The sequence below is a fragment of the Nannospalax galili genome, unplaced genomic scaffold, assembly GCF_000622305.1.
Source record: "Nannospalax galili isolate Female #2095 unplaced genomic scaffold, S.galili_v1.0 scaffold693, whole genome shotgun sequence".
In the NCBI taxonomy this organism is placed as follows: domain Eukaryota; kingdom Metazoa; phylum Chordata; class Mammalia; order Rodentia; family Spalacidae; genus Nannospalax; species Nannospalax galili.
In genome coordinates, this window is record NW_008332653.1 from 460,489 (window position 1) to 476,186 (window position 15,698).

The following is a 15,698-nucleotide window of genomic DNA, read 5'->3' on the forward strand; positions in this document are numbered from 1 at the left end:
AATCTCTCTCTCTCTCTCTCTCTCTCTCTCTCTCTCTCTCTCTCTCTCTCTCTTTCCTCCCCCTCCCTCCCTCGATCTCTCCCTCCCTCCCTCTCTCCCTGCACACACAGTACAACAGACACAGACACAAATAACATCTTCTATTCCTTACACTTGTACAATTAAATACCTTCGCATTTGCAAGCTGGCCTATCTAACAGTCATTATCAGGGTAATTCACGTTAGCTGTATCCTCTGTGCACTGTTAAGTAAGCCCTAATAAGCACTGGAGGAGTGTGATTAGTGACGCTCTTGTCTCCCTTTTCTTACTCCATGTTCCTGGGCTGATACTGAAGACTTAGCTGCAGGAAACTCCACCAGTATCACTATCATCTTGAAGTTCCAAAGACAAGAAGTGTAGGGAATGGCCTTTCCCACCCTACCCAGCAGGATGCATATCCATTTATAAAGGGAAAAGATGATTAAAACTAGTTCTACAGGTCCCATTTTGGGTCAGGTTATTAAAATCTTACTAGTTTGGTGATACCCAACGTAGCAACTACCCCCCCACAACCCCTTGTAGTCTGCCTTGGAGAGAATACACGGCTGACACACCAGTCAGTTCCAAGGAGGTGGGTCTGCGTTAATGTTCTATCAGTGTCATCTTCACGGTTCCTCTCTCTAGTACTCAAGTAGTGTTGTCTTCAGTGCTGTCAATCTTCTTCTTCTTTCTAAAGATTAATTTAATGCTTTAAAAAGAAGACAGACATGCCCACCCACACATAAATCATAGCTTTGGTGCCTCTTCTTGGGGAACCCACACACATTGTGTGGTTAAGTCATGCCATGAGCAAAATGAGAGTCATTTCTATGCACCCAATGTCTACGCAGTGACGTCCTCGGCCCACGTTGTAACAACTACCTAAATCAGGAACTTCTCCTGTCTGTATTTGGCACCTGTGGACTAGGCCAGAACTTTGGAGCAGTATGCACTGGTTTCCCAAGGCTTTGATTGCTTCAGACATATTCCCCCAATGTGTCACTCACTGGGATGGTGTCCATGGGGGCAGAAGTTTGAGTTGGCATTGAAAGGAGTTACTCAGAGAGAGTGGGAAATTGAGAACTGAATAAAACAAGGACCTGGTTGGAAGAAAGACAACAGGGAGCCAGAGGGTGGGGGCACAGGTTATCCTTCACCCCAAGTGAATAAAAATGAAGGCTGCGGGCATTTTAAAAGGTTCACTGTACAGGTACTTGTGTAAGTGCCTGTAGTCTCATTAAAGGCAAAACCTACACAAGCTGGACATCCCCAAACTTATTAGCCACGGATGCTATTTTGCATGTAGTTTTGTGGAAGGAAATCTGTGGTTTGCTCCTCCCCCCTCAAAGAGACATGGATATAAGATGCAAAGTGGAAATTTTCTTCATTCTTGTAAGCTTTGTTATCTTAATGCTCACTAAGATATCTGCTTAGACCTCTCTAATAGCAGACTCTGAATTAAGTAATATTGTTATTCTCGTATGATATTTATGTAAGGCTCTGTGACTCCTCCAAGGACTCATGAGAAAGTCCAGGATGAGATGACCAGCTGCATGTTTCCATTAGGGCATCTCTTCAGGAGATGAGAAGCAGAAAACTGAGACTCTCACTATACTCACTGTTTAGATGGAAGGCACTGTTGGCTTGGCAGGGGCATCCCCCTTCCTACCCCTTAGCTTTTCTTTAAGACTAGGACACGTTTTAGATTGTTTTGGTTTTTCTCTTAGATAGTTGATCAGAAAAAGGGATTGTCAGTTTTGACTTAATAATGACATGTTTTCTGTAAAGGACATTACCCAGCTTCTAGTTTGGGTTTTGACAGAATCCCCATTCTCCTACACTGGATCTCTTTTCAAGTGAAGGATTTCGACTAACTCACCTTTAAGGTTCCTTTCAGCTTTGCTAGCCAGTTATTTTTCTGACTCTTTGAATAGGATATTTGACAAATCTAGTCATTTATAGGAAGTCCAATTCAAGAACTCTGGTTGCTAAATAAAATATACAATGGGCTTTGTGGATATGTGGGATAAATCTATACACAGCCACCATACCGACTATACTGACATTTTAAAGTGAAAAGCACGTTAGGAAAAAGTAGGATTTTAATTTATGGATTGTAAGAGAATTTGCCAATCAGCATGCAGGCACATGTGCGAGAGGACTAAAGAACCATTTTCAAAGGAATAAGCTGTTTCAAATGCATGTCTTCCGTGTAATAAGTATGAATTTAAAATGGACGGGCACAGGGTGCATCTCTCAGCCTCGCCATCCTCACATGTTTTTTCACGGAAACTGTGTTGCTTCTTTTTGTATTACGCTCACATGTTGTTTTGAGGATGCAAAGGACCAGTTTAAGCAACTGGAGTGCTGGTGATCCATGCTATGCGTTTAACACTGAGCTTTGGGGGATGACAGGCCTGTTGGCAATCTTTATCATACACAACTCTCGAAGGATATTACTGAGGATTTTCTGGTATGTTACGTATAGGTTATGTGTGTGCCTGTATGTATTACATACATATCTTGGGATTCGACTGAGAGCTGCTTTTGAAATGTGACTGCGATTGAGGCAGAAAGGCTAGAGAACAAATGATGTTTTCATTAATCATGTCACCTCTGTGAGTAATTTCAAGCACTGTTCGTTTAGAATTGGCTAAGCCTTTGAAAAGATATAATTTAGATTTTTGCATGATAGCTCTTAATGCAATTTTTAGAGCCCCGGAGTAAATTCTTCTGCTGTGTTTTAGGACTATCATCTTGCTTCTAGTGGGGAGAGCATTTCAAGCCTGCTCTGACACTGAGTAAACCAGCAACTCTTTTAATAGGTCTTAATTCTTTCCATCTGAAAACAATAATATATAAAATCATAGTTACATTCTATCTCAGAAGGAGGATTTTGAAGACCATGTATAATTATTTTTGACTTACTGCCTTATTCTGGGTTATTTAAAATTCCCAACATTGGGTCTCTTGTGTATTTTATAACAGGTCTTAAAAGTGCATAAGACAATAATGTGTTAGTGACTTTAGAGATGGGAAAACAGCAATGGACAATGTAATTGTACTCTGTAGAAATGTGTAAAATGCTTAGTTATTGATGAATGCTGACTACCATAAAAGTATACTCCATATATTAGCATTGCTAAGCTTCTTTTTAATGATCCAAGTAGTTACCAAGTGTTTTTATGTGATTCACTTAATGATTTAAAATACTTTTCAGTCTAAAGCTTTGGGGAACTTTTCTAATTCCACAAAAAATACAATCACTCTCCTGAAAAAATAAATACAGACTCAAAACTGCCATTAATGGCATTTGGAAGAAGCCATGCCATCATGAGCTCAGGACAAGAGCTTATAAACTTTTAGGTAGCTATCTTGTTATCTAGGTGTGTTGGACTTTATAGAGTCCTTTGGCTTATGCAGTCAGTATATGCTTGAGGAGAGAGATTTCTGGGTAATCTGTAGACAAGTGACATTCTGAGTAAGAGTCAAAAGCATTGCTCTCACAACAGCTGTTGGTGGTTTACCGTACACAAGTCCATGATGCAGTGAAGTGTCTAAGGCAATGTCGTCTAAAGAATCAGGATTTGGACTCACATGTCCAGGCTGCTACCTCTGCCCAGACTGTCTTCTGCTTTGTCTTTTCCAAACCAGTACCTGGGTACCAACAGGACTTATCCTGACTTTTCTTGGAAACTTCCTGGACACAAACTACCCCATCCCTGCTCTGCCACCTAGGTTGGGTACACACTTATGTAACCTTACACCTGGTTCATCTGCCAGCTCTCTGGGCCTGTGGCACCCTCAAGGGGTCAGAACTAGTTTTAGTCTTTGTACCCTAATGCCCAGGGTAGGGTGGAACAGAACAGGCAGCCAAGCAGTGCTATTGAATCAGTCAGTCATTGAAGATAGCTTTTTATTGTCTATGGAAATGGCTCATTGGGAGGACCTGAGTTTGGACACCCACATCTAAGTTAAAACCCAAGCATCATGGCATGTAACCCCAGCATGGGGTGAGGATGGAGAAAGGTGGGTCCCTTGGGCTCACTGGTCAGCCAGCCTAACAGAAACAGAAAACTCCAGGTTCCTCTCCAGGTTCTGTGAAAGATCCTCTCTAAAAAAATAGGTGGAAAGTGGTGGACGAAGACATCCGACATCTACCTCTAGTCTCCACATGCAGACATCCGGGCTGGGCAAATGCTCTCCCACAGGCAGGTGCACAAACACATATGCCATATACCCACAGAAAGGAAGAAAGAATGAAAGAAGAAAGAATGAAAGAAAGAAAGAAAAAATAGCTTGTTGCTAATTTAACAAAATACAAAAAAAATGATGGAAAGATGTGAAATTATGCAATCTTGTATCTTACATTTAGAAAAAGAAGTATTTCATAGGATAGTCATTTTTTCCTTTGTTGCAAAGACTGAATCACTCATTCATGCTGAAGGATTTCAAATGCCCCTGAATCCTTCCATTTCTTATGCCAGGCCCTCCCCGCTAATGTTTTTGTTTTTCGTGGTTCCCATTCTTGACTTTGTGATTCCTACTAGGATTTTCTTCTTTATATCAAAGAATCACTGATGCTCAATGTGTTGGTTACCTTTGCCTAACTCCCTGCAGGATCATTTCTTGATATTTAGGCAGTAAAGAAGGGACATTTCCTGAGGAAGTCTGGACAATCAGAAAACAGTAAAGTGAACACCTGGCTTCCGGAAACCTGCATTTGAGACCCTCAGAAATAAAGAAGGGAATAATACCCTTTAATTTTCTAAACAAGGGTTTAAGTGCTGAACCCTCTAGAAAACGGCTTTCAGTTGCAAAGAACTGACTCACTCAAGTTTCCTCAAGCAAAGAGGCATTCATGGTGCGGATGCTCATAGACAAGTGGAGGTCAGAACCCGATGCCTTTCTAGGACTGGGCCAGCTCCAAGGACCATCTCCTGCCTCCTGCCAATCTCAGTTTTCCTATTGCTTCTCTGTCCCCTTTGGCTCCCTGATGGCCTGGTAGTGTAGCTTTATTCCAGAGAGCCTCTCTCAGTTCCGTAGCTTTTTGCTTATACCTACCTGTTGCTTCTTAGACTTGCCTAAACCCCTGTGTCCAGACTCTACTACCCCCTTCATGGTTTCTTTGTTTATGTTCTTTCATCTGTACTTTTCCTGATAATTACCTGAGTCTCTCAGAATTCTCCACTCCTACTGCAGATTCCCAAGAATCCAGTTAACTCAATTCATCTTTTCTTTGACATGCTTTATAGTCCTTAGCTGATCTATAGTTGTAATTGTCCAAGATCTGAAGCCCTCCCATAGTGCAGGGAGGAACAGAGGTGTTCCTGCAGAGTTGCCTTTTGATAGGAACCGTGGAAGAGCTACCTTCTCTCCCATGGAGCTGGGAGCAAGTATTTGACATATTTAATATATGTCCATTAGGAGAGTCTAAGTTAAGAATAGGTTATTAAAAATTAAAATGTTTCATCAGTGATGATTAGTATACTTGAGATAATAAGACCATTGGAACAAATACCAAATTCATAACCAAGGAAGAAATTAGGAGCGGGAAGTATGCTAGAGCTACTTCTTAGATGAATGATACCACGTTGTACATTTGTTAAAAAGCAGGAGCAGGCAAATAGTAAGAGTGAGCCTGTGTTGACATGAATCCCAAAGGCTAGTTTAGAAAGCAAGCCTAGCCCTGTGATTGAAGGCCAGGAGGACAGTAGAAATACTAAACTCTATGGGGAGTTTTGCCTGGATGTTCTTCCTGTTTCCCCCTATTCTTCCCATTTCCTCTTCATCCTCCTTATCTGTAGCTTTTGGAACAACCTGAACTCAACTACTTATGTGACCTTGAACTGTTCATGCTCTCTCCAACTCATTCTACCCCTCTATAAAATAAGAATCATAATCATTGTTTCAACACCTTGCTATATGAATTAAATCAGATGGGGCCATATATTTAAAGTGACTAATACCTTATTGAGCATGTAACAAGTCCTCATTCAGTTGTAGCAATTATTCTACCACATGGGAAGGTAGAAATGGTGATAAAATAATATGTTGAGTAAAATTTCACTTGTTACATCATTTATTCCTTATGATCATCCCAAGAGACTTATATTTCTACTTTATGAATGAGCAAACACTAATAGTAGGGTTAGGGGTGTAGCTCGTGGATAGAGCACTTTCTTAGCATGTACAAAGCCCTAGTTTGATCACCAGCATCCGCCTCCCCCCTCCACATACATGCACGTATAAAATCCAACAACAAAAGTCCTAGAAGTGAAAAAGTATAGAATAATTGAAGATTTTCCATGTGCCTAGGACTGGGATAAATTCCACACATTATCACACTTAAACTGAGATAGCTGCTATCAATTATATTATTATATATTGTTAATAGCTTCATCTCATAGTAGAAGACACTGAGGGCTCAGGAATATAACTTGCTCAAAGTTGTACAACTAGTAAATGACAGTAGCAGCTTCAGTAAGTCTCTTTAAACCCAAGTTAGTCTGACTCCAGAAATTTCCAAAGTTATATGTAATTGAGTCAAGGTTCAGGTCTTATTAAGAGTACTAATTTAGTTCATGCCCAGAGATGCAAGATCTTGGTATACAAACAACCAGAAAGATCTTGCATCTAAACCTGAGTACTACGACCAAATAGGCAAGGCCACTCTTAGAATGGATACAGACAATTTCATAAAACGATTTAAATATATCAAAATGAAGGCTCTGAGACCTGAAGAAATTATTTAACAAGCATGTGCTGGGTGTCTATTGGGTCAGGCAATGAAAAATGAGTGTGACGTTGTGGGGAATTCAAGATGAGTGGAGCTTGATGCCCTTCCTTTAAGGTGGTTTCATCTCATTGGAGGGAAACAGATAATCACACAACTAATTACAATCCACACAGCAATGGATCAAAGAGCTGCTGCAGTCAAGAGAGAACAGCTAGTTTGATAGTGATGAGATGGTCAAGGAAATGGGGACGGCTTCATGTGGGAGATGACATGTGCAGTGTCCTTTAGGGACAACATAGAAGTGTGAGAATCCTTCCGTAATTTTTTTTCCACACTAGCAATTTTATAAAAGATAGCATTAGATAGCTAATTTTATAATAAAGCAATTAGTAAGCAGCTAATATATTCAGATGGTGTTTTCAAAGACTGGGTTGAGTGAAAGTGGAGAAATATTTGCTCTTAATAATCACGAGACAGTATTGGTATTTCCTAGTCTACACTTAACACAGATACCATCCATGGAGTCAGTAAATGGAATTACCAGTTCTGTGCTTTCAAGGTTGGGGCTCTAGAGATGTGCAAAAGCTGACCAGGGCCCGGATGATGCACTAGTCTATTCTCAGTGGTGCTAGATACCCCTAGTCAAGACACTAACAGGCAGGTCATTCGTCTATTCTTTGCCTAGACATTTTACTCTGTGGTTAGAAATCCCCAGTTTCATCAGCCAGGCATGGTGGTGCACACCTTTAATCCCAGCACTCAGGAGGCAGAGGGAGGTGGAACTCTGTGAGTTCAAGGCCAAGGCCAGCCTGGTCTACATAGCAAGTTCCAAGCCAGCTGGGGGCTACAGAAGACCCTGTCTCAAAAAGACCAAAAAAAAAAAAAAAAGGAAAAAAGAGAAAAAGCAATTCCCAGTTTCCCTTACACTCAATACCATGTTGTTTTGATAGGTTTTTGTTGTTGTTGTTGTTGTTGTTGTTGTTGTTGTTGTTGTTCGTTTGGTTTTTTTGTTTGTTTGTTTTTTGGGTTGTTTGTTGTTGTTGTTGTTTTGAGACAACTCTGACTTAAAATCCTCTGTCTTGTCTCTGCAAGTATATTTGTGATTGGTAGTCTCTGTGCTCTGGTTGTTGTTCTAGACTGTTGTTCAGGTAGAGTCACTACATCCTAATCCAGTTCAGAGAGGTCATGTATCATCTACATACAGGTTTCGTTCACTTGCATATTCAACTTTAAGGCGGAAACACAGTGAAGAGCTCTTGATTGTGTTGGTGGGTTCTTTGTTCAAGCCCCCGCTCCCCAAACTTTTGTTGATGGACATTATGTTCCTGATTCCTTGGAGACCTGACACCAATGTCAGTTTCCTCATGGAGACTTTCTCAGTTCCTAGAGCCCAAGGGGCTTCAGTACCAGAGTGTCTATGTCATCATTTTTAATTGAATTTTTGAGATTTTCATGCAATATAATTTGATGGAATTTAGATCCCCTGTTTTATCTGCACCTCCTTTTATTGCCCCCACCAATTTAATGTACTCCATTACATATATATATATATATATATATATATATATATATATATATCCTGTAGAGTCTAATTTGTGTCTCTAAATGCCTTCAATGTGGGTCCATCCACAGAGCCTGGTTAACCTACCAAATGCCCCATGCTTGAAAGAGACTGTCTCTGCTCCTCCCAGCAGCCATCTGTTGCTTGAAGTTGGAGCTTCTTACCAGCTTCCTCATATCTATGCTGGGATTTTGTCTGGTTTGACCTTGCATGGGACTTGTGCATGCTGTCACTATTGCTGTGAGTTCACAGGAGTAACTGACCAGCTGTCTGGAAAACTGTTTTGGTATCGTCTACTACCTCTGGTACTTATAATCTTTCTGCCCCCTCTTCTGCAATGATTCCTGGGTGTTGGGTGGCAGAGAATTTGATGTAGGTATCCTATACAGGGATAAGCACTCTGCAGCTTCTCGTTCTCCACACACTAGCCAGTTGTGGGCTTTTATGTTAATCACTATCTGTTGCATAAGGAAAGTTTTGTCATCTTATGCTACCACAGATCACTCATAGACAGTGCAGAGGAGGGCAGGTTCTGTTCACCTGTGCATCCTGAAGACCATGCAACACTGTCTTTACCTAACAAAGAGTTCTCAGACTTGTTTACTGAGGTCAACCAAATTGAATTTTTTTACTTCATCATCTTGGCTTTGGCATGGTAACATCCATGTCTGTGCTCTAGTTGTCTTTGGGGGAAAAAAGTGTCTTAAGCCAGGTGTGGTCGTTCATGCCTATAATCTCAGTACTTGGAGGCTGAGAGAGGAGGATTGCCATGAATTTAAAGCCAAACTGGGCAACATAGCAAGTACCAGACCAGCCTAGGCTACAGAGTGAGACTCTATCTCAAAACAAACAAGCAAAAAGTGTCAACTGATTATAGAATGAATGGGATCAAAAACTATAGCCTTGAATTGTAATTGTTATTAATAAGCATCATTAAAATAGTATCAACTGATCAAATGACTTCCTTGCTTGCTTTTGCAGGCAGAATGGGAAGCCTTGATAAACTAACCGGTCTCTTCCATCCTTAATATCTATGATTCTTTGAATTTGATGTAGACAAGTACAAGCTAATGCACACTGGAAGGAACAATTGAAACAGCTCATCCTCACTGATGGCTCTGAATTACTCTACTTGTAAGTGCTCAGGAAAAAGATCTCGGATTCATTGTGGATTGCTCAATGGAGACATCTGCTCACTGTGCAGTAGCAGTCAGAAGAATGAATGAGATATAATAGGCTGTATTAACTTTGAGAATGGGATAAAGAATAATGCAGAAAATAATATAGTGTGCATAATTTGGCATTGACTATTTCTGTAATTACAATAAAACATTTTAATGATATACATTGATGTTATGACTTCACCTTAAAATCAGAATTCAGCATTGGGTCCTTTCATTTCAAAGAAAACAAAGCAGAATTATAAAGAATCCAGAGAAAAACAACAGACAGTCTCAGAGACATGCAGGGGATTTGCCTGTAATGAGAAACTGAAAAGACAAGGACATTTTAATTTGGGTAAAGAGGGGGAAAATGACATTGTATAAATTTATTTAAAATTAATGAAAGTTTCAGAAAATAGCTAGAGCTGGCTTCTGATTATCCTTGGTAATAGAGGTCAGATATGGGCAGGATAATTGAAATCCCCAATAATCTCCAACCCTCATTTTAGCCATTAGCTGCAGCATCCTGCCCTACTGAGGTTTTAACAAATGAGTAAATGCAAGGCCCAGCAGCCAGGGTTTCTGAACTAAGCAGTTCATGGGAAAGGTATGCCGGCAGGTGGCCTGAATTCGAGCTCCTGCTCTCCCTCATCTGCACAACCACAAGTGATGTGCTTAACTTCTGAGACCCCCATCCCTATGCCTGTGATGGTAACATTTAGATATTGTCATAGGTTTGAGCCAGTTGGGGTGTTGGTGAGCTACAGTGCACTGTCTTGAGTGTGGTTATTACAAACTCCAACTTTCCTACTGACAGCTCCTAGCTCCTAAGGGCTTACATCCCATATTCCCTCCATTCAATCTCCCGCTTATGTTCTTGAATGATGTCAAAAGAATAAAACATTTTCTTCCACTCCAGAATCCTCCTCAGTATCCCTATTCCCAGGCTCCTGGAAAGCCTGAACATACTTCATTAATGCATAATTATTTTGATATCTCACATAATCTTTTCAATAGCCCACTGAGGTGGGTCATCATCCAAATGCAGATAGTGAGGCATAGATGGCTCGTTTAAAAACAAAGTAGCTACAGAGGAAAGAGGGAAACCTGTGCCACTGGCCTCTAAGCTGATTTACAAAGTTTAGAAAACTGGATTCTGTGGCTATATGGATTCCTATCCTGGAAAGTGAGTGGCCTTGCCTTATTTCCCCTGGAGTGCCTGCACTCTTCCTCAGCACTCAGTGCAGGACTCACCCCTATGAAGCTGTCCTGGACCCTCTCTTTCCTGTAAGAAGCCAGCTTGCCTGCCTCTGCACCCTATGTTGTAGTTCTTAACATATTATGTTAATAAACTCAATTCAAATAACAGTGATTTAATAGTACAAATTAGTTATAGCGGGTGTCATAAAAAGAATGGAAGAATTCCTCCTAAACCCTTTATTTTTATTAAAGATTTATTTATTTTTATATTATGTATATGAGTGTCTGCCTAAACATATGCATGTATACCATGTGTGTGCCTTGTGCTCTCAGAGGCCAGAAGAAGGCATTGGATCCCCTGAATCTGAAGGTAAAGACAGTTGTTAACCACCATGTGAATGCTGGGAGCTGAACCCAGGTCCTCCAGCCAGCGCTCTTAACCACTGTGCACTGAGCCATCTCTCCAACCACCAATGAACCCTTTGTTTTAACTGAACACATCCCCCAGGGTTTTGATGTAAGGTCAAAGCCTCAACTTTAGGGTTTAGGGCCTCCTATTAGAATTCTGAATCTGAATTCTTGTGTGAGCCATACCTATGAAGATTTCTCAATCTTTTTTTTTTCCCTTGGTTTCTTTAAAGTGGAGTAAGATCTTAAAGACATTTGTGAAGCAATTGGAGTTTTCCAGATTTAATGATGTTTTACAGTGGCTCTCCCACGCCTAAGTTGACAACATCTTTCTTTAGTAACTCACTTTAAATGCCTTGATCTTGTAAAAATGATTGCTTTTTGCACCTATATTTCATGACTCTAAGTAAGTTTAATTAAATCATGTAGCAATAATAACGCAAAGAACCAGCACAAATAATCTGGGAACAAGCACAGACTTTTGGTGAGTACATAGCTCCAGCAGAATACAGGTATCCCAGGGCAGCCTACTGCTAGCAGAGATGGCTCAGCATGTTGTGGACCTTATATCCATCCATCGAAAGAAGCAAGCATGAAGGCCACAGACGAATCAGTTATGTGTGGTCACTTGAGAGTGATCTTGCTTGGTATGGCTTCTGTTTCATGCTTCCGCCCTGGAAGATGAATTCCTTGAAGGCCTAACTTTCATCTCTGTAGTTATTCCCTAAACCTAGCCTAGTGATGGGTGTATTTGGCGCCCTTGGTGAACATGGACTAACCAACTAGCTAACTGACCAAACCAAAACTTAGCTTGGCCATTACATGCGCTCTGATAGAGATGCCACACTGTGAGCCACCGTGTAGAAGTAGGACTGGGGGGTAGGAGAAAGACACAGAGGTACTAAATGAATTTCTAATGTTAGTACAAGATTAAGTGATATATTGCCTTTAAATAGTTAAAAATGTAAAGCAGCTATTAAGTGGATTCTGTATGATATGTAATTAACCTGGGCAGCTCACCAACATAAAATAACAGTGAGGCAATGCTTGATAAAGTTTTTAAAGGATTAGATATGTTCTTACATGGGGAAAAATCTGTACTTACAACCACAGTGTCTGACTACAAAAAGCCTCTCTGATGATTATGTCCAGGGCCATCCCGGTCAAGGAAAAAAAATCTCCCTTACTGATGCATCCTTGCAGCATCAAATTTATTATATGATCCTGTGACAAAGTGAAGCATCTTGAATTGAGCACAGGAGAGAAAGAAAGTCAGAACTGAAGGATATTAAACTTGACAAAGACTTTCTGTGGTAGGTGATTGGTTTGGAAAATGGGGGTAGAGTGTTGGTGAAGGCAGACAGAGCCCGTTTCCTAAAATAAAGCCATCAAACATATTTAGGCTTGTGTTCAACAAATAAATTTCACTTGAACCAAATATACTGAGTAAGCACAGTTGGAAAGTTACAAAATGTTTACATGAACGTCGGAAAAATGGGATGAGAAAAAAATACATATTAAAGTGTGGGGTGTGCACACACATGCGGGCAGAGTAGAAATAATCCTGACAGTAGGTGGGTATGAGCTTCTTAATTTTCCATATTGGAATAAATTTCACTTGAACCAAATATACTGAGTAAGCACAGTTGGAAAGTTACAAAATGTTTACATGAACGTCGGAAAAATGGGATGAGAAAAAAAATACATATTAAAGTGTGGGGTGTGCACACACATGCGGGCAGAGTAGAAATAATCCTGACAGTAGGTGGGTATGAGCTTCTTAATTTTCCATATTGGGAGTCTGCAGGCCAGTTTCAACGCTTAATCCTGAAGGGCCTGTCTGTTCAAGAGGTTGTGAAATAGTCTTCTAGAAAAGGAAGAGTGGAATTAGCATCATACTGAGCACTCTTTGGGTACCAGTCACCACTGTGCTAAGTGTTTAATATATGGTAGCATATTCCTTGACTATAACTTGCCATTGAGTTTTACAAGACTGATTTTATGTACTACTGCAAAAGGGAGAAAAACCTACCAATTTAAATGTATGTGTGCGATACATACTTTCAACATCAGAATGTTTAATAACTTGATTTCAGAGCTCCTAAAATGTGAAAACTATGCATGCTAGAATCAATGAAATATGGTATCTCATTTAATCTTCCTAACAAGGCTGAACTGAATAATAATATGGGTATGAGGAAAGTGACGCTAAAGAAGCAAGTAATTTGCATAAAGTCAAATGTCAGAGCAGATGTTAAGCTGAATGAGGTGGGACCCAAATTGGTCTGTCTCCAAATTCAGTGCTTTTCCAGTCTTATGTCACAGATTGAAACCAGTGTTCTCCCAGAACTCAGAGGTTTTAAAAAATAAATAACAAAACCATAGTATTCTGCTAAGAGCATTTCCTTTTGGACCTGTCTCCCAAAGACTCTTCCTCAGAGGAGGGTCCAGCACCCAGATCTTCCAGGGCTTCCTAAGGGTAGAGGAATTCTGAGTTCCTGCCTTCTCTTCTGTCTAGTGCCTGAACTGCTGATAATCCCTCCTTCCCAGGGAGCCCTACAGAACCTGAGGAAAGACAGGGCCACTTGGGCAGCTCAGGGCCCCTTGGGTGAGCTTTGTTTTCATCTGTTTTCTGGTCCTGGTTCTGTTTGTGAGACGTGCAGCCAGTTTCACACATATTGACATTACCTGGCCCTTTCCACAAATGGAAATAGGTGTGAGGGTCCCTTAGGATTTTTTTTTCCAGGTGGCACCCTCTGAGCTCCTCATAAGATGTGGTATAGAAGTCTTTCTCTCTCTCTCTCTCTCTCTCTCTCTCTCTCTCTCTCTCTCTGGCTGTTGTGCTGATTCTCCTTAGTTCATTTATATTCCTTGTAAAGAGAGTCGTTCAAGATTGATGGCTGTGCTCCATTGCAATAGAACACTTTCACCCCCCTTCCTTTAGGTACCACTCTCCCCTCGGTACAGTCCAGGAGCGTACTTGATCTTTTGCAGCATCTCATCTAAATGTGTAAGCTCCCCCTTTCTTTCTTTCTAGCACATGCTGGTTTATGGGTAATTTGGATTTCTTTAGTTTATATGTTGGCTTTAAGTTGTTTCTACTTTTATCAGTTTTAAAATTCTTTTTGTTAGAATTGTCATTTTTGTTTTGTTTTGAGAAATGGTCTCCTTGTAGGCCCAGCTGGCCTGGAACTTGTTATGTAAACCAGGACGGCCTCAATGTCACAGAGATCCTCCTGCCTCTGCCTCCCAAATTCTGGGATTAAAGGTATGCACCACCACACCTGGCTTTAGAATTAACATTTTGATTTATTTTACTTTTAATTATGCATATTGTGTGTCTCTGTGTAGGTATCTGCATATGAGTACAGATGCCTGAAGAGGCTAGAGTCTTTGGATACCCTGGAGCTGAAGTTACCAGTGGTTGTGACCCACCCAAGATGGGTGCTAAAAATGGAACTCAGGTCCTCTGCAAGAGCCATATGAGCTCTTCACTGCTGAACCATCTCTCCAGCCCCAGAACTGACATTTTGGGAGTTGTTTTATTTTGGTTTGTTTATTTGCTTTTGATAGTCATTTTGTAACATTCGTGAGATTTTTATTCTGTCAGCAATTTATGTGTCAGCAGTGTGATAACACGCTTAGCAAAAGATCATTCCTTGTTTTCGTCCTCTGTCAAACGATGCATCAAAAAATGTTTCCTATAGCTTTAATAAAATCATTGCTATACAAATTGAGCAGGGCAGGTTTGAGAGGTAATAAGAAATCTTCTAGGTGTTCACTGACCAGCCCACCTGGTTGACCCATCATCCCCCACATTTTTCTGTGGTTTGGAAGAATGGCAAGTACTTCACATCTCCTGTCCCACTGTAACCCGCTTGTAGCCTGCAAGCCCCAGTCATGCTTTCCTGGTTTGTGGCTAGGCAAAATAATGCTTAGCTAGATGAGGTAGCTTGCTGAGGGCCACCTTCATTTTCCTGGACTATTGGAAAGCACTTCTGACCCCAAGGAGCCTAATGCTATAACGGAGACATTCTCGTCCACCTTTCCTCAGACACTCCCAGGAAGACTGTGAATCTCATTCTTCTCCAGGAACAGAACTCACACATGTACCTTCCTACTGACCTCTCTTAGATACAAAAATAGTTCTTGAGAATGATTTTTGGGGGACTGCCTGGGCAGTGGAACAGAAGGGGGCAGTGAGACCAGGAACTGAGATCCAGAGTTCAGATACTAAGAACCTGGTGGAAAGCTGGCTACCTAAACTCTTAGAATCAAATCATATACTCAGTGACACTCTAGAAATCAGAGTCAGAGAGGATTTTACTCACTAGGTCAGGCTAATGGGATTAAAAATTTCAGATTAAGTCACTGTTGTGCAATTAAGAGAAAAGAAGATAAATATAAGCACATAAACCTCTGGATTCAAACCGCTTCTGGAACCGGCTTGCTGGTAAGCAAGAGAAATTACTGGCAGAGGTGGGAGTCCAGAGTGAGGGATCCGACACTCGGGAACTCTCAACTGCCGGGCTTCTTTCTCACTCAGGGACCTAGTTCTGGGTGATCTTCATGTGGGGTGAGTTCTTAAACTATCAGGAATGAAGATAA

The 15,698-nt window shown here is 40.8% G+C and overlaps 1 protein-coding gene and 1 non-coding gene across 4 annotated transcripts in view; one reads left to right on the forward strand and one right to left on the reverse strand.

Moving 5' to 3' along the window:
* The window catches only part of Bcl9 (BCL9 transcription coactivator), a 90,790-nt gene that overhangs the window by 2,889 nt on the left and 72,203 nt on the right, over window positions 1-15,698 (forward strand). The gene's annotated exons all lie outside the window — the stretch shown is intronic.
* On the reverse strand, window positions 14,690-14,772 carry LOC115069375. Its single transcript, XR_003848660.1, has one exon. It is a non-coding gene; the product is annotated as a small nucleolar RNA SNORD71 (small nucleolar RNA).